Source organism: Stenella coeruleoalba, assembly GCF_951394435.1.
Source record: "Stenella coeruleoalba genome assembly, chromosome: 17".
In the NCBI taxonomy this organism is placed as follows: domain Eukaryota; kingdom Metazoa; phylum Chordata; class Mammalia; order Artiodactyla; family Delphinidae; genus Stenella; species Stenella coeruleoalba.
In genome coordinates, this window is record NC_137163.1 from 15863239 (window position 1) to 15888124 (window position 24886).

Here is a 24886-nt window from a genome sequence, read left to right on the forward strand (position 1 = left end):
CAGTAGAAAGAGGTTCATCTGGAGATAAGTGCCCTGCCTCCAGCCAGGACATTTTTCAGTGTATTCAGAATGCAAACACTGTGTGCCTGTCAAACACGACACATCTGAAGGTCGGGTTTGGCCTCTGGGCTCTAAGTTTGCAAAGTCTGGCCTAGGTTGCAAGTTCAAGCTCCTGCACACAGTCCGGGAGGCGTATGCAGTTAAGCCGCTGACAATTCCGCAGTCGAGCCACTGACAGTTCCCAAGACACGTTTCCCGCCATTAGGTGCTCTGGTAATACTAAACTGGTGCTAACGTTCTTTTCACTGACCCATGCTTTTGCTTGTGCTCTTCCTTTACCTGGATCCTCATTCCACCCCCTCCTTCTATCATCATCTTCATCTTGCTAAATCCAACTTGTTCTTCAATATTCATCTCATGTGTTATCAGCTCCAGGGATCCTCCTCTTGAAAAGACGTTTGTCCTTCCTCCATGCTTTTACAGCCGGCCATATTCTTCTCTGTCACTGCATCCGATATGTATGCCAGACCTTGTTGATTGCTTACTCACAACCATTGCTTCTCCCGTTTGCTTGCTGGCAGAATTTGCCTCTCTCAGCAAAGGCTGAAAAAACCTGATACTCTTTCCCAGCCTGCCTTGCAGCTAAGGTCTGGGACGTGATCCAATCCTGCTCAGAGGGGTTGGATGGGAAATCACCTAATGGACTCTTGGGAAAAATTTACCTCCATGGCAAAAAAGAAGCGATGCAGAGAATGCCCTTCCTGTTCATTTCTTCCATTTCATATAGTTCTATGAGGAGTGGTGTTTGGAGCTGCAGCAGCCATCTTGTGACTATGAGGATAAAGCCAAGAGAGTCACGGAGAGGGTGAAGCAGATCCCTGCAATCCCTGAGCCGCTGAACCAACTTGGGAACTTATCTTTCAGACTTTTTGGTATGTGAGATATAGTAATAACAACCTGTTGCCTAAGTCACATTTTAGGGGCTGTTCTTGTCACTTGTAGGTGAAAACATTCTAAATGAGTCAACATATTATGTTCACATTGCCTTTGTGCTTTTCTTTTCTATTATTCTGTAAGTTATTTGTGGAGAAGGATGATTTCACACTCATATTTTTATCACTGATGTCTAACACAGAGTAGGAACTCAGTAAATTAAAAAAAAATTTTAATCGAAGTATAGTTGATTTACAATGTTGGGTGACTCAGTTATACATATATATATTCTTTTTCATATTCTTTTCCATTATGATTTATCACAGGATATTGAATATAGTTCCCTGTGCTATACTGTAGGACCTTGTTGTTTATATATCCTATGTATAATAGTTTGCATCTGCTAATCCCAAACTCCCAATCCTTCCCTCCCCCAGTATCCCCCCCGCCGCACCGACCTTGGCAACTACAAGTCTGTTCTCTGTGTCTGTGAGTCTGTTACTGTTTCGTAGATATGTTCATTTGTGTCATATGTTAGATTCCAAATATAGGTGATATTATACAGTATTTGTCTTTCTCTTTCTGACTTACTTCGCTTAGTGTGATAATCTCTAGGTCCATCGATGTGTGATGTTCATCAAAGTATTTATTTTTCCATAATTTTCCCACTAGGAACTGCAGTAAACAATGTGTGCCAGACAAGGTCTGTCCCATTTAGGAGATAGCCCCTGAGTGTTGGGGAGTGGAAATGTCAGTGAATCATATATGGGTAATCCCCTGGGGATTTAAGGGAATGAAGGATCTGGTACAAGTATAAGGTCATCTCAGTGGAATTGACTAGTACTATTCAAATTGTTTATTCAGACCTTATGAAAGCTTACTGCAAAGCCTAACACGTATATCAGATGAAAATTGCATTGGTTGGAGAAGGGAAGAGGTGCTGGGTGCTTACATCCCCCTCCTCCATGCTGGGCCTCTCTCATGTCCTGCTGCTGTCCCTAAGGCCCCTTTTCTGACCCTGTCCCCAGGGCTCAGTGAGACAGAAGTGAAAGCTGCCTTCATAATCAAATCCATCAAACACCTTGGACTTCTCTTGATCCTTAGCTACTGCCTAAACTCTGTCACTAAAAGTTGGAGGTTGCCCTTAGCTACTTGGAGGCTTGTGAGATTCCATTTTTATTAAAATATTTAGAGAATTACACTAGCTTTGGCTAAAAATGGCGCCGCAAATCAAAAAGGCACAGTTACTTTGGAGAATCCATTTGGCAGCCCCAGTTCTCTAAGTACATACGTTTAATTTTATGGTTTGTTATACAAATCATTTGAACTCATCGCATCAGAGGGAGCCCATGTATTTTGGAAACTCCTGTAAACTAAGAGCAGACATTCTTTGGGCTGTTTTGTTCTTACTTGTAAGGGAGAAATGTCACTTTAGATTTCAACGTTGACTCACAGAGAAGCCATTTCCCTTTTCTCATTTCCACATCCATGCTAACTTAAGTCCTGATTGCTTCATATCTTCTTGGCTCTGAATTTTAGATAGTGGAGTCAGATCTTCATGTAATCCAGAGTCTCAGAGTCTGCAACTTCTGCAGCCAGGAAAGTGCCTTATATAACAGTGTTGTTAAGGTGGAGAGTTTGAGTGGGGGTGAGCGTGGAGGCTGCTATGGTGATGACATTATTCCTAGATCATTAATGACCCCGACACACGAGAAGCCGTGTCTGAGTATGTGTGGGTGTGTGTATTTTCTAAGGAGAGGAGGTTAGATTATATTTCCATTTTTTTTCATGGTCACCAGTTTTTTTACCATTTGGTTTCAGAAAATTTAAATCTTCAGCTTTGATGAATTACAACCCGTGGCCAACAAACTCCCCTATATCCTCAAACTCTTGGCTGGGTTCCCCTCACTTTTCCCTGAATCGTGTCTCTTCTCCAAGGAAACAATATTCTTGAAGCCCCCTCGATTTCAGTCTGCTTTTTCTCCCATACCCCATGTAGCTCAGGGTGGAAAGATACTTTTTTTTCCTCTTTCATTAACAACAGGACTTTGAGATCTTTATACTATTCCCTTCATGTTATAGCTCCTTTGCAGCCCATGTCATCTGTCCATCCATCCATCTATCGACCCACCCACACATCCATCCATTCAACACATATTTGTTGAGCGCTTTCTATCAGGAATTTTTCTAGGAGCTGAGGATACAGTAGTGAACAAGCTGAGCATGTCCCTGGTGTCACAGAGATTACAACAATAGCCAAATAAACATTAAATACAGTGTCAGGAAGTAAAAGTGCTATGAAGAAAAATTGCAGTGGCCATGAGACTGGGACTCTCAGATCTCCTTCTGCAGGATGTGTGAGTGACTGAGAGCTCCAGCAGCCACGTTCTCAAATCCATTGCTGTGCTGCCTGGGACCCTGCTTCACAGGGTCTGCTCTCTGCCAGTAACTGAGCATGGCAGGGACGTTAAGATGGATGCAGGGAGCTTTAGCTGGAGTACTCTCTGAAGGTCTTGTGGAAATTTTCTTAGAAGTGTATTGTAGTCTAAGACCCTCCCCCTCACCTCTCTCCCTCCCTCCCTCCCTCCCTCCCTCCCTCCCTCCCTTCCTTCCTTCCTTCCTTCCTTCCTTCCTCCCTTCCTTCCCTCTCTCCTTCACTCAGGAGCAGACCTTCACTGCAGCTCTTCCAGCCCATTCCAGTTACAGTAAGTCCCCTACATATGAGCCTTCAAGCTGCGAACTTTCAAAGATGCGATCACGTGTTCCATCAATGTCAGGCGTGAGTGAGATTGCAGCTTGCCCTCCGTCTACTACTGCTGAGGATCCTTCAGCTCTACCATCTCCCACCTCCTCTCCCTCCTCCAGTCAGTAACTTTTCTTGCCTGTTCACTTGATGCCAGCCCCTATACGCCAGCAGTTGTACTGTACTACTGTACTTTGCAGGGTACTGTACTGTAAGATTAAAAATGTTTTCTTTATTTTTTGTGTGTTTGTTTTTTATGTATTATTTGTGTGACAAGTATTATAAACCTATTACAGTACAGTACCATATAGCCGATTGTGTTAGTTGGGTACCTAGGCTAACTTTGTTGGACTTAACGAACAAATTGGACTTACGAACGCGCTCTCGGAATGAAACTCTTTCATGTGTAGGGGACTTACTGTGCCTCCTTTTACTTTCTCATGTTTTCCCTGATAAAATTGTGCATTTCTTATCCCATCTTGGCATCTTTTTCCTAGAGGACCTGGACTAACACAAGACTAAGGCAGCCTGAAAGAAGCCTTGGAGGGGGTACTTTAGATAAGTGACCAGTAAAGGCCCCTCACGACAGGTGGCATTTGTTTAGGAACTTGATTGCAGTGAGGGGATGATCCATGCAAACACCTGGGGGAGGTAGCCTTCTGGAAGAAGGAAGAAGGAAGGGCACATGTGGAGACTTTGTGCCTTGGTTTTCTGAGGGGTCCTTTAAAACTGCTGAGGTGTGGGGAGCAAGATTAGGCAGATCTCTGGGTTCCCTCCAAGCTCACTCCCATTTCGAGTGGCTCTACCTTTATCTGCTTTGCATATTTGGCTTCCCCGAAAATTTTAGATGAACAAAAAGTTCAGGTTTAAAAAAAAGATACTCTGAAAACCAGTGTTCTGGATGGACTCTGTGATCTCTGCCCTATTTTATGACTCTATCAGTCCATTGGCTATGGGAAGAATGGGCAGTGGAAGAAACTGCCTCTATTTGGAAGCCTAATTGTTCCACAGAGATACTGGATTAGTGTGGGGCAGGTGTAGATAAGGGGAATTAGAGTAAGTGATTAAAGGACTTGATGCACGGAGTCTGGTGGAGGGAGTGGGGCTTGATAACGTGGGGGAATTTCATGTTAAGCTCTGAAGCCCTACAGTTGGATGGCAGCCAGAGGAGACTGGTATATATCAAGTAGGCAGAAGTGGACAAAGGATGGCCGGGAGGGGGTGAGGGTTAAAGGGTTGTCCTCCATGTGCACTGGAGAGGTGTTTAGAGAAACAGTGGAGGATGACAGCTGTGCTCAAGGATTTTGGTTTCAACATGTAAAATATTAAAATTGCCCAGAAGAAAGTTGACAGAATTTACCTCTTTCCGGGGGGGGGTTGATACCTGAACTTATAAAAATTTCCTGGCACTTTTTTAGTGTTAAAACTATATTTTTTTCCCCTGAGTTTTCAGTAGAAAGAGAGGTTGGCAGTAGTAATGCAAAGACTGAGCTGGCTGTGAGAGGCTTTTTTTCCCCTCCAGCCCTGTTTTTTTTTTGTTTTTTAGTTGAAGTATAGTTAATTTACAATGTTGTGTTAGTTTCGAGTGTATGGCAGAGTGATTCATATATATATATATATATATATATATATATATATATATACACACACACACACATATATATTTTTTTTTCAGATTCTTTTCCTTTATAGGTTATTACAAGATATTGAGTATAGTTTCGTGTACTATGCAGAAGGTCCTTGTTTACCTATTTACTATATAGTAGAGTGTATATATTAATCCCAAACTTCTAATTTATCTCCCTTCCCCCCCCCACCCTCTGCTATCCCCCTTGGTAGCCATAAGTTTGTTTCCTATGTCTTTGAGTCTATTTCTGTTTTGTAAGTAAGTTCATTTATATCATTTTTTTAAGATTCCACCTATAAGTGATAGCATATGATATTTGTCTTTCTCTGTCTGACTTACTTCACTTAATATGATAATCTCTAGGTCCACCCACGTTGCTGCAAATGGCATTATTTCATTCTTTATTATGGCTGAGTAATATTTCATTGTATATATACTACATCTTCTTTATCCATTCTTCTGTTGATGGACATTCAGTTTACTTCCATGTCTTGGCTATTATGAGTAGTGCTGCAGTGAACATTGGGGTGCATGTATCTTTTTGAATTAGAATTTTCTCCAGGTATTTGCCCAGGAGTGGAATTGCAGGATCATATGGTAACTCTATTTTTTTGTTTTTTAAGGAACCTCCATACTGTTCTGCATAGTGGCTGCACCAATTTATATTCCCACCAACAGTGTAGGAGGGTTCCTTATTCTCCACATCCTCTCCAGCATTTATTATTTGTAGACTTATTAATGATGCCATTCTGACTGGTGTGAGGTAATACCTCATCATAGTTTTCGTTTGTATTTCTCTAATAATTAGCGATATTGAGCATTTTTTCATGTGCCTATTGGCCATCTGTATGTCTTCTTTGGGGAAATATCTATTTAGGTCTTCTACCCATTTTTTGATTGGGTTGTTTGGTTTTTGATATTAATCTGTATGAGCTGTTTGTATATCTTGGAAATTAATCCCTTGTTGGTAGCATTGCTTGCAAATATTTTCTCCCAGTCCATAGGTTGTCTTTTCGTCTTGTTTATCATTTCCTTTGCTGTGCAAAACGTTTTAAGTTTAATTAGGTCCATTTGCTTATTTTTGTTTTTATTTCCTTTACCTTAGGAAATGGATCAAAAAATATTGCTGTGATTTATATCAGAGTGTTCTGCCTATATTTTCCTCAAGGAGTTTTATAGAATCTGGTCTTACATTTAGGTCTTGAATCCATTTTGAGTTTATTTTTGTATATGGTGTTAGAGAATGTTCTAATTTCATTCTTTTACATGTAGCTGTCCAGTTTTCCCAGCACCACTTACTGGGGAGACTGTCTTTTCTCCATTGTATATTCTTGCCTCCTTTGGCATAGATTAATTGACCCTAATTGTATGGGTTTAGTTTTGTGCTTTCATTTTTTAATTTATTTTTTTAAACATCTTTATTGGGTATAATTGTTTTGCAGTGGTGTGTTAGTTTCTGCTATATAACAAAATGAATCAGCTATTCGTATACATATATCCCCATATCCCCTCCCTCTTACGTCTCCCACCCACCCTGCCTATCCCACCCCTCTAGCTGGACACAAAGCACTGAGCTAATCTCCCTGTGTTATGTGGCTGCTTCCCACTAGCTATCTATTTTACATTTGGTAGTGTAAATGTCACTCTCTCACTTCGTCCTAGCTTACCCTTCCCCCTCCCTGTGTCCTCAAGTCCATTCTCTACATCTGCATCTTTATTCCTGTCCTGCCCCTAGGGTCTTCAGAACCATTTATTTTTCTTAGATTCCATATATATGTGTTAGCATACAGTATTTGTTTTTCTCTTTCTGACTTACTTCACTTTGTATGACAGACTCTAGGTCCATCCCCCTCACTATAAATAACTCAGTTTCATTTCTTTTTATGGCTGAGTAATATTCCATTGTATATATGTGCCACATCTTCTTTATTCATTCATCTGTCAGTGGACACTTAGGTTGCTTCCATGTCTGGCTATTGTAAATAGAGCTGCAATGATCACTGTGGTATGTGACTCTTTTTGAATTATGGTTTTCTCAGGGTATATGCCCAGTAGTGGGATTGCTGGGTTGTATGGTAGTTCTATTTTTAGTTTTTTAAGGAACTTCCATACTGTTCTCCATAGTGGTTGTATCAATTTACATTCCCACCAATAGTGCAAGAGGGTTCCCTTTTCTCCACACCCTCTCCAGCATTTATTGTTTGTAGATTTTTTGATGATGGCCATTCTGACCGGTGTGAGGTGATACCTCATTGTAGTTTTGATTTGCATTTCTCTAATGATTAGTGATGTTGAGCATCCTTTCATGTGTTTGTTGGCAATCTGTATATCTTCTTTGGAGAAATGTCTGTTTAGGTCTTCTGCCCATTTTTGGATTGGGTTGATTTTTTTTTTTTTTTTTGATATTGAGCTGCATGAGCTGCTTGTAAATTTTGGAGATTAATCCTATGTCAGTTGCTTCATTTGCAAATACTTTCTCCCATTCTGAGGGTTGTCTTTTTGTTCTGCTTATGGTTTCCTTTGGTGTGCAAAAGCTTTTAAGTTTCATTAGGTCCATTTGTTTATTTTTGTTTTTATTTCCATTTTTCTGGGAGGTGGGTCAAAAAGCATCTTGCTGTGATTTATGTCATAGAGTGTTCTGCCTATGTTTTCCTCTAAGAGTTTTATAGTGTCTGGCCTTACCTTTAGGTCTTTAACCCATTTTGAGTTTATTTTTGTGTATGGTGTTAGGGAGTGTTCTAATTTCATTCTTTTTACATGTAGCTGTCCAGTTTTCCCAGCCCACTTATTGAAGAGGCTATCTTCTCTCCACTGTATATTCTTACCTCCTTTATCAAAGGTAAGGTGACCATATGTGTGTGGGTTTATCTGTGGGCTTTGTATCGTGTTCCATTGATCTATATTTCTGTTTTTGTGCCAGTACCATACTGTCTTGATTCCTGTAGCTTTGTAGCGTAGTCTGAAGTCTGGGAGCCTGATTCTTCTAGCTCTGTTTTTCTTTCTCAGGATTGCTTTGGTTATTCGGGGTCTTTTGTGTTTCCATACAAATTGTGAAATTTTTTTGTTCTAGTTCTGTGAAAAATGCCCTTGGTAGTTTGAGAGGGATTGCATTGAATCTGTAGATTGCTTTGGGTAGTATAGCCATTTTCACAATGTTGATTCCTCCAATCCAAGAACATGGTATATCTCTCCATCTGTTTGTATCATCTTTAATTTCTTTCATCAGTGTCTTACAGTTTTCTGCATACAGGTCTTTTGTCTCCTTAGGTAGGTTTATTCCTAGGTATTTTATTCTTTTTGTTGCAATGGTAAATGGGAGTGTTTCCTTAATTTCTCTTTCAGATTTTTCATCATTAGTGTATAGGAATGCAAGAGATTTCTGTGCAATAATTTTGTATCCTGGTACTTTACCAAATTCATTGATTAGCTCTAGTAGTTTTCTGGTAACATCTTTAGGATTCTCTATGTTTAGTATCATGTCATCTGCAAACAGTGATGGTTTTACTTCTTTTCCGATTTGGATTCCTTTTATTTCTTTTTCTTTGATTGCTGTGGCTAAAACTTCCAATACTATGTTGAATAATAGTGGTGAGAGTGGGCAACCTTGTCTTTTTCCTAATCTTAGTGGAAATGGTTTCAGTTTTTCACCATTGAGAATGATGTTGGCTCTGGTTTTGTTATATATGGCCTTTATTATGTTTTTATTTTTATTTTATTTTTTGAAGACACAAAACTTAATTTAATAGAAATTTCGTTTGTCGTTCTTACATTCTCAATATGAGCCAAGCTAGAACCTGCTGCGCCACTCGGAAGTGGCCCAGTCTTGGGGGCAGGGGCGAAAGGAGAGAGGGAGGTCAGAGCTCAGGCCTTAGGAGCCCCATTCTTTCTCAGTGCCGGGGAGCTGGTGATGTCACCCTCTTCTCCTACCCCCCTGTGGGATCCAGGAAGGAGAGCAGATGGAACCTTGGGCCTCGGGCATCTCCTCCACACCACACCCCACCCCGAGTCCCCAAGTTGGAGGGGAACTAAGGGATCTGGGGAGATAAGGGGACAACAGAAAGCAAAGATGTCAAATCAAGAACGATGAAGGCCAGGGTTGAGGGCTGAAGGAGATTCAGAAACAAAACATCAGTTAAAAAAAACAAACAAACAAAAAAAAGGGAGGGTGGGAAACAAAACAAAATCCACCCCAAATTGGAACCTGCCTGAAAAAAAAGGAAAGTTCTCCAGTCTCATAGAGACATTATTTTGCACGGTGCATGGCCGGCTCTGTGGCTGGAGCACTCAGGCCTCAGTCCAGCTCTGGAGGCGGCAGTGTGGCCCCTGCAGCTCACCCTTGGCCTGGCCAGCGACAGCGTCTTCCTTCTCGTCCTCCACTTTCTCATCCTCCTCCTCCCTCCTCCTCCTTTAGCCTCTGCTCTTCATCTTGCTTGTCCTTCATTTGTTTTTCTGCTACCTTCATGACACCCCATGTCTCATTGCCAAACTCCTCAGCATATGCCTCATTGTTGGTGATGAGGAAGTTGTCAAAGATGGTGCCAGACTTGACCTGCCTGGAGATCAGAGATCCAAGCCCAGTACAGCAAAGTTTTCATAGGCATAGATGTTGCTATCAGGGGAATACTCAGGGTTGTCGATCTCTGGGTGGATCCAAATGCCCTTGTAATCTGGGTTGTCAATCTGCCAGGGCTTCCACTCCCCCTTGGACTCTGGGTTCTGAATCACTGTTGGTTCCCATTCTCCATCCATCTCTCCATCCCAGTCCTCGGGCTTCTTAGCATCAGGGTCAGGAATGTGCTCAGGCTTGTCCCAGTCCTCAGGCTTGGAGTCTGTAGGGTCATCAGTCTTGGCTCACTCGTCCCAGTCTCCAGGCTTTGCAGCATCAGGATCCTTTATCTTCTTGGGGGGCAAGAAATCCCAATCATCCTCCGAGGAGCCTGACTCCATCTGGCTGTTGTCAGTCTTTAGCTCACAGGTATTATCAGGCCACACAACCAGCATGTAAAGGTGTGTGAATTCATCGTCTTTGCAATGGATATCCTTGTTGATCAGCACGTTCTTGCCCTTGTAGTTGAAGATGACGTGAACCTTCTTGGTGCCAGGGCCACAGATGTCCGGGCCAAACATGATGTTGTATTCGGAGTCTCCACGCATGTCTCTCTGGTCCAGACCATCTGGAAATAGCTTCAAGTAGCCACCCCCACAGTCGATGTTCCGTTCGCGTTTCACAGTGAACTGCACCACCAGTGTATGACCCTTATTGCTGAAGGGCTCGAATCTGGCCAACACAGTGTAAGACCGGGCACCCTGGCTTGTCTGCAGCCCTTTATCTTTCTCCTGGTCACCATAGAACTTGCCGGAACTGAGAACGAATTTGCCAAAATCCGATTGTGTTTGGATTCGATCCAGCACTCAGTCCACCCGTTTCCATCCAGAAACTGCTCCTTGAAGTAAATGGCGGGTTCAGCGGTGGCCAGGCCAAGAAGGCGGAGCAACAGCAGCATGGGCAGCAGCATGGCAGGCCGAGGGGGTTGTGGTGCGCGGGCCCTTTAAGTCGCTTTTCGAGCAGTAGCTCTGCAGTAGGGACTGGCCTTTATTATGTTGAGGTAAGTTCCCTGTATGCCTACTGTCCGGAGGGTTTTTATCATAAATGGGTGTTGAATTTTGTTGAAAGCTTTTTCTGCATCTATTGAGATGATCATATGGTTTCTATACTTCAATTTCTTAGTATGGTTTATCACATTGATTGATTTTCATATATTGAAGAATCCTTGCATTCCTGGGATAAACCCCACTTGATCATGGTGTATGATCCTTTTAATGTGCTGTTGGATTCTGTTTGCTAGTATTTTGTTGAGGATATTTCCATCTATGTTCATCAGTGATATTGGCCTGTAGTTTTCTTTCTTTGTAACATCTTTGTTTGGTTTTGGTATCAGGGTGATGGTGGCCTCGTAGAATGAGTTTGGGAGTATTCCTCCCTCTGCTATATTTTGGAAGAGTTTGAGAAGGATAGGTGATAGCTGTTCTCTAAGTGTTTGATAGAATTTGCCTGTGAAGCCATCTGGTCCTGGGCTTTTGTTTGCTGGAAGGTTTTTAATCACAGTTTCAATCTCAGTGCTTGTGATTGGTCTGTTTATATTCTCTATTTCTTCCTGGTTCAGTCTCGGAAGGTTGTACATTTCTAAGAATTTGTCCATTTCTTCCAGGTTTTCCATTTTATTGGCATAGAGTTGCTTGTAGTAATCTCTCATGATCCTTTGTATTTCTGCAGTGTCAGTTATTACTTCTCCTTTTTCATTTCTAATTCTATTGATCTGAGTCTTCTTCCTTTTTTTCTTGATGAGTCTGGCTAATGGTTTATCAATTTTGTTTATCTTCTCAAAGAACAAGCTTTTAGTTTTATCGATCTTTGTTATCATTTCCTTCATTTCTCTTTCATTTTTTCTGATCTGATCTTTATGATTTCTTTCCTTCTGCTAAATTTGGGGTTTTTCTGTTCTTCTTTCTCTAATTGCTTTAGGTGTAAGGTTAGGTTGTTTATTTGAGGTGTTTCTTGAGGTAGGATTGTATTGCTATAAACTTCCCTCTTAGAACTGCTTTTGCTGCATCCCATAAGCTTTGGGTCATTGTGTTTTCATTATCATTTGTTTCTAGGTATTTTTTGATTTCCTCCTTGATTTCTTCAGTGATCTCTTGGTTATTTAGTAGTGTATTGTTTAGCCTCCATGCATTTGTATTTTTTACAGAATTTTTTCCTGTAATTGATATCTAGTCTCATAGCATTGTGGTCGGAAAAGATGCTTGATATGATTTCAATTTTCTTAAATTTATCAAGGCTTGATTTGTGACCCAGGATATGATTTATCCTGGAGAATGTTCCATGATCACGCAAGAAGAAAGTGTATTCTGTTGTTTTGGATGGAATGTCCTATAAATATCAATTAAGTCCATCTTGTTTAATGTATCATTTAAAGCTTGTGTTTCCTTATTTATTTTTGTTTTGGATGATCTGTCCATTGGTGAAAATGGGGTGTTAAAGTCCACTACTATGATTGTGTTACTGTTGATTTCCCTTTTTATGGCTGTTAACATTTGCCTTATGTATTGAGGTGCTCCTATGTTGGGTGCATAAATATTTACAATTGTTATATCTTCTTCTTGGATTGATCCCATGATCATTATGTCGTGTCCTTCTTTGTCTCTTGTCATAGTCTTTATTTTAAAGCCTATTTTGTCTGATACAAGAATTGCTACTCCAGCTTTCTTATGATTTCCATTTGCATGGAATATCTTTTGCCATCCCCTCACTTTCAATCTGTATGTGTCCCTAGGTCTGAAGTGGGTCTCTTGCAGACAGCATATATATGGGTCTTGTTTCTGTATCTATTCAGTCAGTCTATGTCTTTTGGTTGGAGCATTTAATCCATTTACATTCAAGGTAATTATCGATATGTATGTTCCTATTACCATTTTCTTAATTGTTTTGGGTTTGTTATTGTAGGTCTTTTCCTTCTCTTGTGTTTCCTGTCTAGAGAAGTTTCTTAGCATTTGTTTTAAAGCTGGTTTGGTGGTGCTGAATTCTCTTAGCTTTTGCTTCTCTGTAAAGGTTTTAATTTCTCTGTAGAATCTGAATGGGATCCTTGCTGGGTAGAGTAATCTTGGTTGTAAGTTTTTCCCTTTCATCACTTTAAATATGTCCTGCCACACCCTTCTGGCTTGTAGAGTTTCTGCTGAGAAATCATCTGTTAACCTTATGGGGATTCCCTTGTATGTTATTTGTTGCTTTTCCCTTGCTGCTTTTAATACTTTTTCTTTGTATTTAATTGTTGATAGTTTGATTAATATGTGTCTTGGCATGCTTCTCCTTGGATTTATCCTGTGTGGGAGTGTCTGAGCTTCCTGGACTTGATTGACTTATTTCCTTTCCCATGTTAGGGAAGTTTTCAACTATAACCTCTTCAAGTATTTTCTCAGTCCCTTTCTTTTTCTCTTCTTCTTCTGGGACCCCTATAATTTGAATGTTGGTGCATTTAATGTTGTTGCAGTTGTCTCTGAGACTGTCCTCAATTCTTTTTTCTTTATCCTGCTCTGTGTTAGTTATTTCCAGTATTTTATAGTCCAAGTCACTTATTGTTCTTCTGCCTCAGTTATTCTGCTATTGATTCCTTCTAGAGAATTTTTAATTTCATTTATTGTGTTGTTCATCGTTGCTTGTTTGCTCTTTAGTTCTTCTAGGTCCTTATTAAACATTTCTTGTATTTTCTCCATTGTATTTCCAAGATTTTGTGTCATCTTTACTATCATTACTCTGAATTCTTTTTCAGGTAGACTGCCTATTTCCTCTTCATTTGTTTGGTATGGTGGGTTTTTACTTTGCTCCTTCACCTTCTGTGTTTTTCTCTGTCTCCTCATTTTGCTTAACTTACTGCCTTTGAGGTCTCCTTTTCACAGGCTGTAGGTTCGTAGTTCCCATTGTTTTTGGTGTCTGCCCCCAGTGGGTAAGATTGGTTCAGTGGGTTGTGTAGGCTTCCTGGTGGAGGGGACTAGTGGATGTGTTCTGGTGGATGAGGCTGGATCTTGTGTTTCTGGTGGGGCGGACCACATCCAGTGGTGTGTTTTGGGGTGTCTGTAAACTTAATATGACTTTAAGCAGCCTCTCTTCTAATGGGTGGAGTTGTGTTCCTGTCTTGCTAGTTGTTTGGCATGGGTTTTCCAGCACTGTTGCTTGCTGGTTTTTGAGTGGAGCTGGGTCTTAGCGTTGAGATGGAGATCTCTGCCAGAGTTTTCACCGTTTGATATTACATGTGGCCAGGAGGTCTCTGGTGGACCAATGTTCTGAACTTGGCTCTCTCACCTAAGAGGCTCAGGCCTGATACCTGGCTGCAGCATGAAGACCCTGTCAGCCACATGGCTCAGAAGAAAAGAGAGGGAAAAAAAGAAATAATAAAATAAAATAAAGTTATTAAAATAAAAAATTAAAAAATATTTTATTAAAAATAAAAAAGTAATAAAGAAAAGAAAGAAGAGAGCAACGAAACCAATGAACAAATCCACCAATGATAACAAGAGCTAAAAACTAGACTAAAAAAAACAAACAAATCCCAAAAATCCCCCAAAACAAACGGACAGACAGAACCCTAGGACAAATGGTAAAAGCAAAGCTATACAGACAAAATCACACAAAGACGCATACACATACACACTCACAAAAAGAGAAAAAGGAAAAAAAAACATATATATTAAAAAAAAGGAAGAAAGCAACCAAATCAATAAACAAATCTACCAATGATAATAAGCTGTAAATACTAAACTAAGATAAACATAAAACCAGAAACAAATTAGATGGAGAAAGCAAACCCCAAGTCTACAGTTGCTCCCAAAGTCCGCCATCTCAATTTTGGGATGATTCATTGTCTGTTCAGGTATTCCACAGATACAAGCTACATCAAGTTCCTCTGATCCTGAGGCTGCTGGGAGAAATTTCCCTTTCTCTTCTTTGTTCGCACAGATCCTGGGGTTCAGCTTTAGATTTGGCTCTGCCCTGTATATAGGTCACCTGAGGGTGTCTGTTCCCTTTTGGGAAGTCTGAGGTCTTCTGCCAGCATTCAGTAGGTGTTCTGTAAGAGTTGTTCCACATGTAGATGTATTTGTGGGGAGGAAGTTGATCTCCATGGCTTAATCCTCCACTATCTTGAAGGTCCCCCCTATTTTTGTCCTTTTTATCCTGTTCCATTGCTCTATGTGTCTGTTTTTTGTGCCAGTACAATACTGTTTTGACTACTGTAGCTTTGTAATATAATCTGAAGTCAGGGAGCATGATTCCTCCAGCTCCATTCTTCTTTCTCAAGATTATTTCCCTAGTTGGGGTCCCCTCCAGTCCTTAAAAGACTGTGTAGGGAACGCCAAAACCACTGATAGGAAAGTGAATGTGTAACACATTGAGAGGAAGATGTGTTCACCTAGTGAGGACTCAGGGAGACCTCGAAGTACACTTTAGAATTGTTTGTTTGTAAAAAAAGAGGCTCAAATACAGTTGCTAAAACATACAAGGGTTTATTGTCTCATGTAATGTAATTTTGGAGGTAAGTAGTGTGGGGCTTCTAAGGAAGCTCCATGAATTAGAGACTTACAAGCTTTCTATCCTTCTGCTCTGTCATGTGCACCTACCATCCTCATGGTCCAAGATGGCTGCTAAAGCTTTTGCCATTATATCTGGATTCTAGGCAGCGGGAAGGAGGAATGGAAGAAGTCTGTCCTGTCTCTGTTAAGATGCCACTCAGAATGTTTCATACAACATTTCTGCTTATATATTATTATCTAGAACTTAATTTCATGGGCACACCTTGCTGCAAAGAAGGTTGAGAAGTGAATGATAATGTTCTCAGCTTAAAATTTAGGCTTTAGTTCATAAGGAAGAAGGGGAAAATGGCTTTTGGGAGGCAACTAGTTGTCTGAATAAACTAAGGAGAAGTATAAACATACCTGCAATGGAACACAAAATTCAGTCATTTATTTACTGAATCATTCATTCATTTACTGACTCAATAATTCAACAAATGTTAGTACTTAGGTACTGGGGACCTGAGCATGAATAGGACACTGTTTTTGTCCTCAGAGTGCTCCTTAATTGTTCAGAGATAAGGGCAATGGCATATGAGGAGTGATCTTACAGATCATTTTCTCTTTACAGTGATAGCTAAAGAAAATATTTAGTTCTGGTTGGGTTGGGGAGCTTTGCAGAAAAAGAGACACATGAACTGGTACTTAGAGAATGAGAGGAATTCTTCAAGAGCAGGTGGGGAAAAGACATTTCAGGGTGGCAGCATCTGCAGAGTCCTGTTGGTGTGAAATAGTAAGAAGGACCCATTTGGGAACTGCAAGTCCAGCCACAGTAGAGCTGAAGAGATGGCAGAGATGGACAGTGAGGCCCTTTTGTGTTCTGCTAAAGACTTAAACAGATGTTTTTCTATTATAGTCTATTTGGCTCCAAAACAGGATTGAAGGCAGTCTAAGGCATTTAGACTTTATCCTGTAGCTAACAGAGAGCCACAGATGGGTTTTGGGCCATGAAATGTGGGCTGAGGTGACCATGTGTCAGTTCTGAGCCTTAGGGGACATCATTGTTTCTGCTTGTCCCACTGGGATCTTCCATCATGGGAAGAACATGCCCATTTCTTGGCGTTCCTTCAGCCCAGGCTCCAGAATAAAGCGCATGGGGCAGACCTGAGCTTGACCCACAGCTCGAAGCTAACTCTTCCAGCCATCCCTCAAAGCCGTGAGAAGCAAGTAAATGCTTATTTTGTTTGCCTCACAGATTTGTAATTGTTCATTAGGCAGCATTATTGTAGTAAAAGCCTACGAATACACCTGGTAGTTAGATTCCTCTCTATCATTTCACACTGTGAGTGCTAGACAGGGGGCATGGCCAAGCCTATCTGTTGGTATACAAGCTGGCCTTGGAGTTAGTGGGAGGGAAATGCCTCACAAAAGTGGCATTTCACAAAACAGGGATGTGGGGCTCATTGGGATGTGAGCGCTGGCTCTCAGGTGAATGCCAGTGTTGGTTTAGCTCAGGGCTTCTCAACCTCTGCAATACTGGTATCTTGTTCTGTGTGTGGGGGCTGTTCTGTGCATAGTTGAGAAGCATCCCTAATCACTAGACTCTGGTGGCACCCTTCCCCCTAATTTGTGACAACCAAAGATATCTCCAGACACTGCCAAATATCTCTTGGGTGGCAAAAATCACGCCCAGCTAAGAACCACTGATTTAGCTGACCTGGCTTCAGTTTTTCTGTTAAAGAGAAGCACAGAAAATGACAACAAATGACACCATTTATCAAGCAATTACTGAATTCCAGACATTTTGTTAAGAACCTTCAGGAATTAATCCAATTTGGAAAGGGTATTAGTTAGCTAGGGCTGCCATCACAAAGTACCACAGGCTAGAGTGGCTTACACAACATAAATTTATTTTCTCCCACTTATGGAGGCTGGAAGTCTATCATGGTGTCAGCAGGGTTGGTTTCTTCTAAGACCTCTCCCCTTGGCCTGGAGATGGTGTCTGCTCAGATGGTCCTTCCTCTTCCTGTGTCTGTATCCTGAGCTTCTCTTCTTACAAGGACTGTGGTCATATGGGATGAGGGCCCACTCTAATGACCTGATTTTAACTTCATTACCTCTTCAAAAACTAATGCTCCACATACAGTCACATTCTGAGGCACTGAGGGTTTAGACTTCAACATATGGATTTTGGGGGACACAGTACAGCCATAACAGAGAGTTAACAAATGAGGAAACAGGATACAGAGGTGAAGTACCACTTGCTTCAAGAACACGTTCAGGATGTGGAAGAGGCAAGGCTGACCTGTCTAACTCCATGCTTCATACTGCCTCCCCAAGAAATCAATCCTGTGAGGGACTCAGGAGCGTAGGCGCTATACAAGAGTTATGTAAAGAGTTTCTCTCTCTCACTCTCTCTATGTTTTATAGTGGGCTTGTTCAGGTGTGATGCTCCCTCCCCTTAAAACCTGTGCATGGGAAGAACCTCCTCAATAGTAGCTTCTCTCACATGAGAGAAGCTATTTCAATTGTATGAAATTCTCAGCCACTGCAGGGCTGGTCTGGACAGCTCAATTCACTTCCTAAAAATATGTTTCTAGACCCCATGCCTCTTTGATGAGCAAGAGAAAAAATCTTAAAAATTTCTACCGATTAATCTAGCAATTCCACTCTTGGAATTTATCCTTAGCAAGGAATCAAATATGTATACAAAGATTTATGCATAGTATATTTGATTTTAGAGTGATTTGCAAGAGCAAACATTGGATAGATATTGGATAAATAAATGACGGCGTGTCCATATGGTGGAATGTTCAACTTGTAGATGAGTATTTTCTTCCAGGGGAAAAACTTCATAATATATTATTCTTTGAGAAAAAAAGATTGGAATGCCATATAGAGTATGATCCCGATGTCTGAAAATGTGTATGCATGTCACTATCATAGTGGACTAGTAGGGACTCATTGGATGCAGTGGAAATGAATTGTATCCTTAGTCTCCCACCGTCCTGTCAAGATTTTCTGTAGTTATTACCTTGCTCTTTGATAAAACTGGACTTCTTTTCACTTTGTCACTCTTATCTGTGACACAGTCCTCCAGTTACTTCTTTCACAAAAACCCAGACTGTATTTAGTAATTAATAGGTCCACTCCAGTGTAAAGATTCAACCCCTCAATCTTCGAGGACAGTTTCCCTCCCCCAGCTCAGCTGGCCCCCGGAGCGAGAAGGGGTGTGGGCTGTCGTGTGTCTTTTTCTTCACTTGGCGCTTCTATTTTCCTCCCATCTCCCCTGAGCTTCCTCTGCTTCCTCCAGAATTGGGAAGGGGGAGAGAGGAGGAAAGGGGCTGGAAAAGACTTACTGGATTGGTGGTGTTCTAGCCCTTGGGGTCTGACAGTTGACTGATCTCGAATGTTCCTTCCTGGGTTCTTTGCAACCAGTCCCTCTCTGTTCCTGTTGGGCACCTGCAGTTTGCTTGACTGGAAGTTGTGTGTCTTCTGTTGGTTCCTACATGACTACTTCATCTCCCAGTATCTGGCGGCACACCTCCTGAGGGGCCAGCTCTGGTTCACAGGAAACTTTCTCACATCCGTGGCCATGACAACTTGGGGAGAGCAGGCCACCAACACAACCTCTCCTCACTCTGCCCTCAGAGCAGCTAGCCGGCCACGGCCCTTTAGATTTCTCAGAGTGAGTCAGACACCAGTCTACCAAGTCCCTCATGTTCTAGGAACATGCATCCAGCCTTCCAAGAGGTCACCGCAGGCCCTTTGCCTCGACTTTCAGTGAGATGATGGAGCCCCTCCCCAGTGGGGAGCATGGATGTCTAGACTTGACAACTCTCGCCCCAAATCCTCATCTGACAACAGCCCCTCTCTCTGCCTCTCCAACTTCTTCAAGCTTCCGGAGGTGGATGGGTTGGGCTCTTAAAACCTGACTATGTTCTCCCCAAGTCTTGATGGTCTTACCCTCACTTTGAAACAGGAAGCACCCGGCTCTTATTGTCTTGGGGTATCAGCCGATATCGAAACAGAAAGAACCTGTTTTTAACATCCTGTTTTGCACGCAATAAAGAGGCAGACGGCATGCACACCAGTCTTGCAGAGGTGTCTGGGGGAGAGAAGAGGACGGGGGTCTGGCTAGAATAATCTTCAGGGTTCCTTCCAATCCAGAGATCGTATGGCGGGCTGGCAGGGAACAAAAGAAAGTATCAAACAAATTCCCTGTCGTGTTGAAGGGACCAGGCACTCACAAAGCATCGTAGTTGTAAACTCGCACACGTTCTTGAGAGCGAGAAATGTAGTAACAGGAAGTCTAAATAATCAGGCATTAAAGTTTGGAACTAACTTTTTGTCTCAGAATAGAGAAGAGTTAGCTCACTGCTGCAGAAAGTTCCCGGCAGGAAGAACGCATAAACTAAACCGAACAGAAAGAGGAGATGCGCCTCAGTTTCAGCCTCTGCAGCCTCTCCTCCCAGGATCCGGGCTTCCTTGTCCCCCCAGATGCTACCCTGCTAGGAAGTCATTCTTGATCTCTGTAGCTGGAGGTACACTTGTCGTCTCTCACCCCCACTTGATCTACACGCCTGTTTTGCTCTGACACCCGGGGGGAAACACACACAAATTATTATTATTGTTGTTGTTGTTATTGTTATTTCCAAGGCACTGAGTTCGTTGTTGGCTGAATCAGGATTAGAGCTGGGTTTCTGGGTTTCGACTACCAGGCTCTCCCCACCCCTCCTTCTGGCTTCTCAGGTCTTTCTCAGGCACCAGAAGCCTGGAAAGCACTTTGCAGGATATTCCAATCCTGCTGGCATTTGTGTTGGGGATCTGTGCCCAAATCCATCTTGTATGTTTCCAACTCGGAGCCTCCTGGAAGGCAGTGCTCCCCAGAGGCAAGGAGAGCGGCCACAGAAAGCTGAACTCCCAGCGTTGGTCCTGCTGATGGGGGGCTGGCACTCTCGTCCCAGTCAGCCTCCCTTCCGTGTATCTTTGTATGAGCGTTTGGCCTGCGTTTCAAGCAGACCTGGGCTTGGGCGCTGGGCATGGAAATGAACTCCTGAGTTAGCTCTTGGAGAACAGTAAAGGGCTGGCCTTGGGCCTGATTGGAGCCCCGCTTCTCTGCCAATGCTATGTAGAGAAAAGAACAGTTGTATTGAATAACTGCATTTTTAAGCAGAGTCTGTTTGAACCGCCTTATTTTACAAGATGGAAACGAAGCCTTGGAGAGGGGCAATCGTGCCCAAGTTTATACATCTGGTTTAGTAGAGCCACTATATAGGCCAGCTGGAGAGAGGTCTGAGTCTCCTCCAACTTCGCCCCCGTGCCACCTCATCTGGGGAGAGTTCCCTGCTCGCCCCGGGCTGCGTTAGATGCCCCTACACGTACCAGTGCTCTTATCCTCGACTGTGGAAACCCTCCACACAAAGCCATGTGTTCCTAAAGGGCCGGGACCAAGTGTTTATCATCCCTGGGTCTCCAGGAGAGGCTCCACTGTGTGCCTGTAGGGATCCTGTCCCTGGGGTAGGTATGGGGAGGGTACTGGCGTGGGGCTGGCTTTCCCATGGGAAGTCAGACCCAGTTCTACCTGGTGATGCTCCTTCTGTCCTCTTTCACCAGGCTGAGTGGTTTCTTCTGAGGATACAACCCTGTTAATGGCAGGAGGGCAACGCTGCCTGGGGCGGCTGGAGTTCCTGGCCAGTTTCCAATGCAAAGGGAAGTCGGAAGAGGGTCTAGAAAAGTGCTGTCTGCTAGAAAAATACAGTTGACCCTTGAACATCATGGGGGACTAGGGGCCTCAACCCTCTGAGCAGTGGAAAATTCGAGTCTAATTTATGGTTGGCCCTCTGTATCCATGGTATCTCTGTCTCTGTGGTTCCACCTCTTTGAATTTAACCAACCGCAGATTGTGTAGCTCTGTAGTGTTTAAAAATACGCATGTCAGTGGACCCACGCAGTTCATCCTGGGTTGTTCAAGGGTCAACTGTAAAGTGAAAACAGGAAAAAGAAACAGGTAAAATTAACTTTAATAATATAGTTTATTTAACCCAAGATATCCAAAATATTTTCACATATAATCAATATAAACCATTATGAATGTGATATTTTTGCTTTTTTTTGTAGTAAGCGTTCAAAATCTATTATATATTTTATACCTACAGCACATCTCATCTGGACTCTAAGTTTTCATCGAAAGTACTTGATATGTATTTCGATTTTATAAAATTTACAGTTGAAAAAATAGATTCATCTGCCCTCGTTGTTCCAAACATGAAGTTTTCCGATAACTGAATTAAGTATTTGTCTTTAAATTTGGATGAATTAAAATAAAATAAAACGTCAACTACTCATCACACTAGTCACTTCTCAAGGACTCTGTAGTCAGGCCCAGGCTCTAGAAAGCGGGGTGGGAGCTTAGGGAGCTGGTGACTGAGTGTGAGAAGAAAGCCCAAGGGCTCTCAGGGGTCATGGCAGCTTCACTCATCATTTCTATGTGTCCAAATATGCTTTTCATATATTTTCCTCAGGACTTCAGGGGCTGAAGGCAGGTGGCAGTCACGATGGGAAACATGCTCTTGGGTGCCAGCTGCCAATACAGTCTTCGTTTTGCTGCAGTTTCAGCAGCGTTGGGAAGTTTGGACGGTGCTGCCACTGCTGAGGGGACAAAGAGGATTGAAACTCTGGGGAGAGTCTCCTAGGTCCACAGACCCTGGAGAGTAGCTGGAGGCTGGGGAGGGCCCTGGAGCTGACGGAGGGAACAGACTCGCCCCCTACCGGGAGCCAGAGGAACAGCAGTCCTGCTGCTGGGTGGAGTGTCGAGGGAGTTACAGGACTCAATCAACAAGGTGTTTTCTAGACTCGCCCTTTGTGTGCAGGAGGCAGTGATAGGAGTCTGGTGGAGCATGGTGGGCAGGGGCCAAGGAAAGGCTGCATCCTCTGGGTTTCCAAGTCTCAGAACCCAGAGGCCCTTGACTTTGGAAGCATAGAAACGTTAGTGCAGAAAGAAATCTTAGAAAGTGAGGGTAAGATTATTTAATAAAGCTCTGTAGTTTCCAAACTCAACACAAAAACTATTTGTTTTTCTCTAGACTTAGTCAGACAGCAATTATTAATCTACAATTGTCATATGCAGAAAGACCTCGCATGTGAAACATACATTTTCAAAAATGACGTATCAAATCCCTTCAGCGGTCTCTTCTAACATATTTATAAACTGAAGGCAAAATGTAAAAATAATTCCAACTGTACCAAAGGTTATACAATGCAAAGCACAAGTCTCATCTTACCCTTGACTATCTTTTTAAAATGCTCAAAGCATGTGGCTTATAGTAGGTGCTCAATAAATGTTACTTAGCTACTGATGAAGGTGGACCAGAAAACTAACAGCAACAAAAGCAGGATTATTAAATCACGCACCACCTGGGCAGCGTGTGAGGGGCAGGGTCAGAGGGCCATAGATAGAGGTGTGGTAGGCAGGTTCAGCAAGATTGCCTTTGAATTTGATAGTTTTAAAAATTTAATCCAGACAATCTACCAAGCCCTTAGAGAAAGTACACTAATTGACTTACTCTGGGAGGTCTGGAAGCAGAGAACCTGGGCAGACAGGGACACTGTTTTTCAGGTGACGGGCACATGGCGTGTAGGGACTGGAGTTGGCTGTGACAGAGTTGCCCCCAGAAAAGGAAGCTTTGAGCTGGGTTCTCTCCTTAGCAGAAGGGTTGAGTGACATTGGATCAATTCAGTGGATATTCAGGCTAGTGGGTGAGGATTAAAAGGGACTAAAAGACAGTCTTTTAAAAGTTATTTTTATTTGCTGTGATTTATAATGGTAAATAGGTTTCATGTGTACAACATTATATTTCTACTTCTGTGTACACTACAGTGTGTTCACCACCACAAATTTTGCTTTCATCTCTCACCATACAGTTGATCTCTGTTACCCATTCCCCCCCCCCCACCAATCTGGTAACTACTCCTCTGTTCTCTGTATTTACATGTTTGTTTTCATTTCATTTGGTTTGGTCATTTATTTTGCTGTTGTTGTTTTCAGTTTTTTATATTCTACATATGAGTGAAATCATACAGTATATGTTTTTCTCTGTCTGACTTATTTCACTAAGCCTAATACCCTCAAGGTCCATCTATGTTGCTGCAAATGGGAAGATTTCACCTTTTTTATGGCTGAGTAATATTCCATTGTGTGTGTGTGTGTGTGTGTGTGTGTGTGTGTAAAATATACCACATCTTCTTTATTCATTTATCTGTTGATGGGCACTTAGTTGCTTCCATATCTTGGTTATTGTAAATAATACCATGATGAACACAGGTATGCATATACCTCTTTGAATTAATGTTTTTGTGTTCTTTGGGTATATACCCAGAAGTGGAATAGCTGGATCATATGGTAGTTCTCTTCTTAATTTTTTAAGGAATTTCCGTACTGTTTTCCATAGCAGCTGCACCAATTTATATTCCCACCATTAGCATATGAGGGTCCCCTTTTCTCTAGAACCTTGCCAACACTCTTTATTTCTTGCCTTTTTGATAACTGCCATTCTGACAGGTGAGAGGCATCTCACTGTAGTTTTAATTTGCAGTTCCCTGAAGATTAGTGATATTGAACATCTTGTCATGTGCCTGTTGGCATCTGTATGTCTTCTTTGGAAAAATGTAAAAGGCAGTCCTTATCCTCAAGGAGTTTGCATCTAGGGGAAGATAGAAGGTAAACCCCTAATGGATAATGTAATGCAGAGCATGATGCTAGCAGATGGCAAATTTGACGGCAAATTTCCTTGGGGTCCAAAGGAGGGGGTCAGCAAAGTATCAACCTGCCCCAAAGGCTAAATCCAGCCCACCACCTGTTTTGGTAAATGAAATTGGATGGGAGCAAGGCTTGCTCATTTGTTTGTGTTGTCTATGGCTGCTTTCGCCCCCTAATGGCAGAGTTGAGTATTTGCAGGAGACAGACCAGATGACCCTCAAAGCCTAAAATATTTACTGCAGTATTCAGCTCTTAAAAGGAAAGTTTTGTGAACCCCTGGTTTAAAAGAAGGGACAGCTATTTTCAATAGAGAGGGCATGTTAGAGTGGCTTCTGGGAGGAGAAGAAAGGGAATTCTGGGTACAGGCAACAGCCTGGGTAAAGGCACAGTGGCCTGATACCAGGATGGAGGAGCCCGCCAGCCTGGGAGACTTAGATTTCAAGCCGTGCATCTGTGCATCACCTCTGAGGTGAAAGGAACTGGATCCATTTTTCCACACCTTGTAAAAGAGAGAGAGAGAGAGAGAGAGAGAGAGAGAGAGAGAGAGAGAGAGAGGGAGAGAGAGAATGAACTGATGTCTGTAAATGCTTTGAAAATAATATGATGAAAACAGCCATTAATCAAGACATTATTTCTATGGTAATGTTAAGTGGATGCTAATTTTCTCCATTTCTTTCTTTTTTTCTTCCCAGCCCTGGCAGCCAATTTCTTCCTTCCTGTTGTTCTGCCTTGAAAAACAAAACAAAAACAAAAACAAAAAAAA

The 24886-nt window shown here is 42.2% G+C and overlaps 1 protein-coding gene and 1 pseudogene across 2 annotated transcripts in view; one reads left to right on the forward strand and one right to left on the reverse strand.

The window, feature by feature from the left end:
- The window catches only part of LOC307176060 (uncharacterized protein), a gene marked incomplete at its 5' end in the record, with an annotated part of 90730 nt that overhangs the window by 53429 nt on the left and 12415 nt on the right, over window positions 1-24886 (forward strand). The gene's annotated exons all lie outside the window — the stretch shown is intronic.
- LOC307175810 (calreticulin-like) lies at window positions 9588-10886 on the reverse strand (annotated as a pseudogene). Its single transcript has one exon. The product of its transcript is annotated as a calreticulin-like (transcript).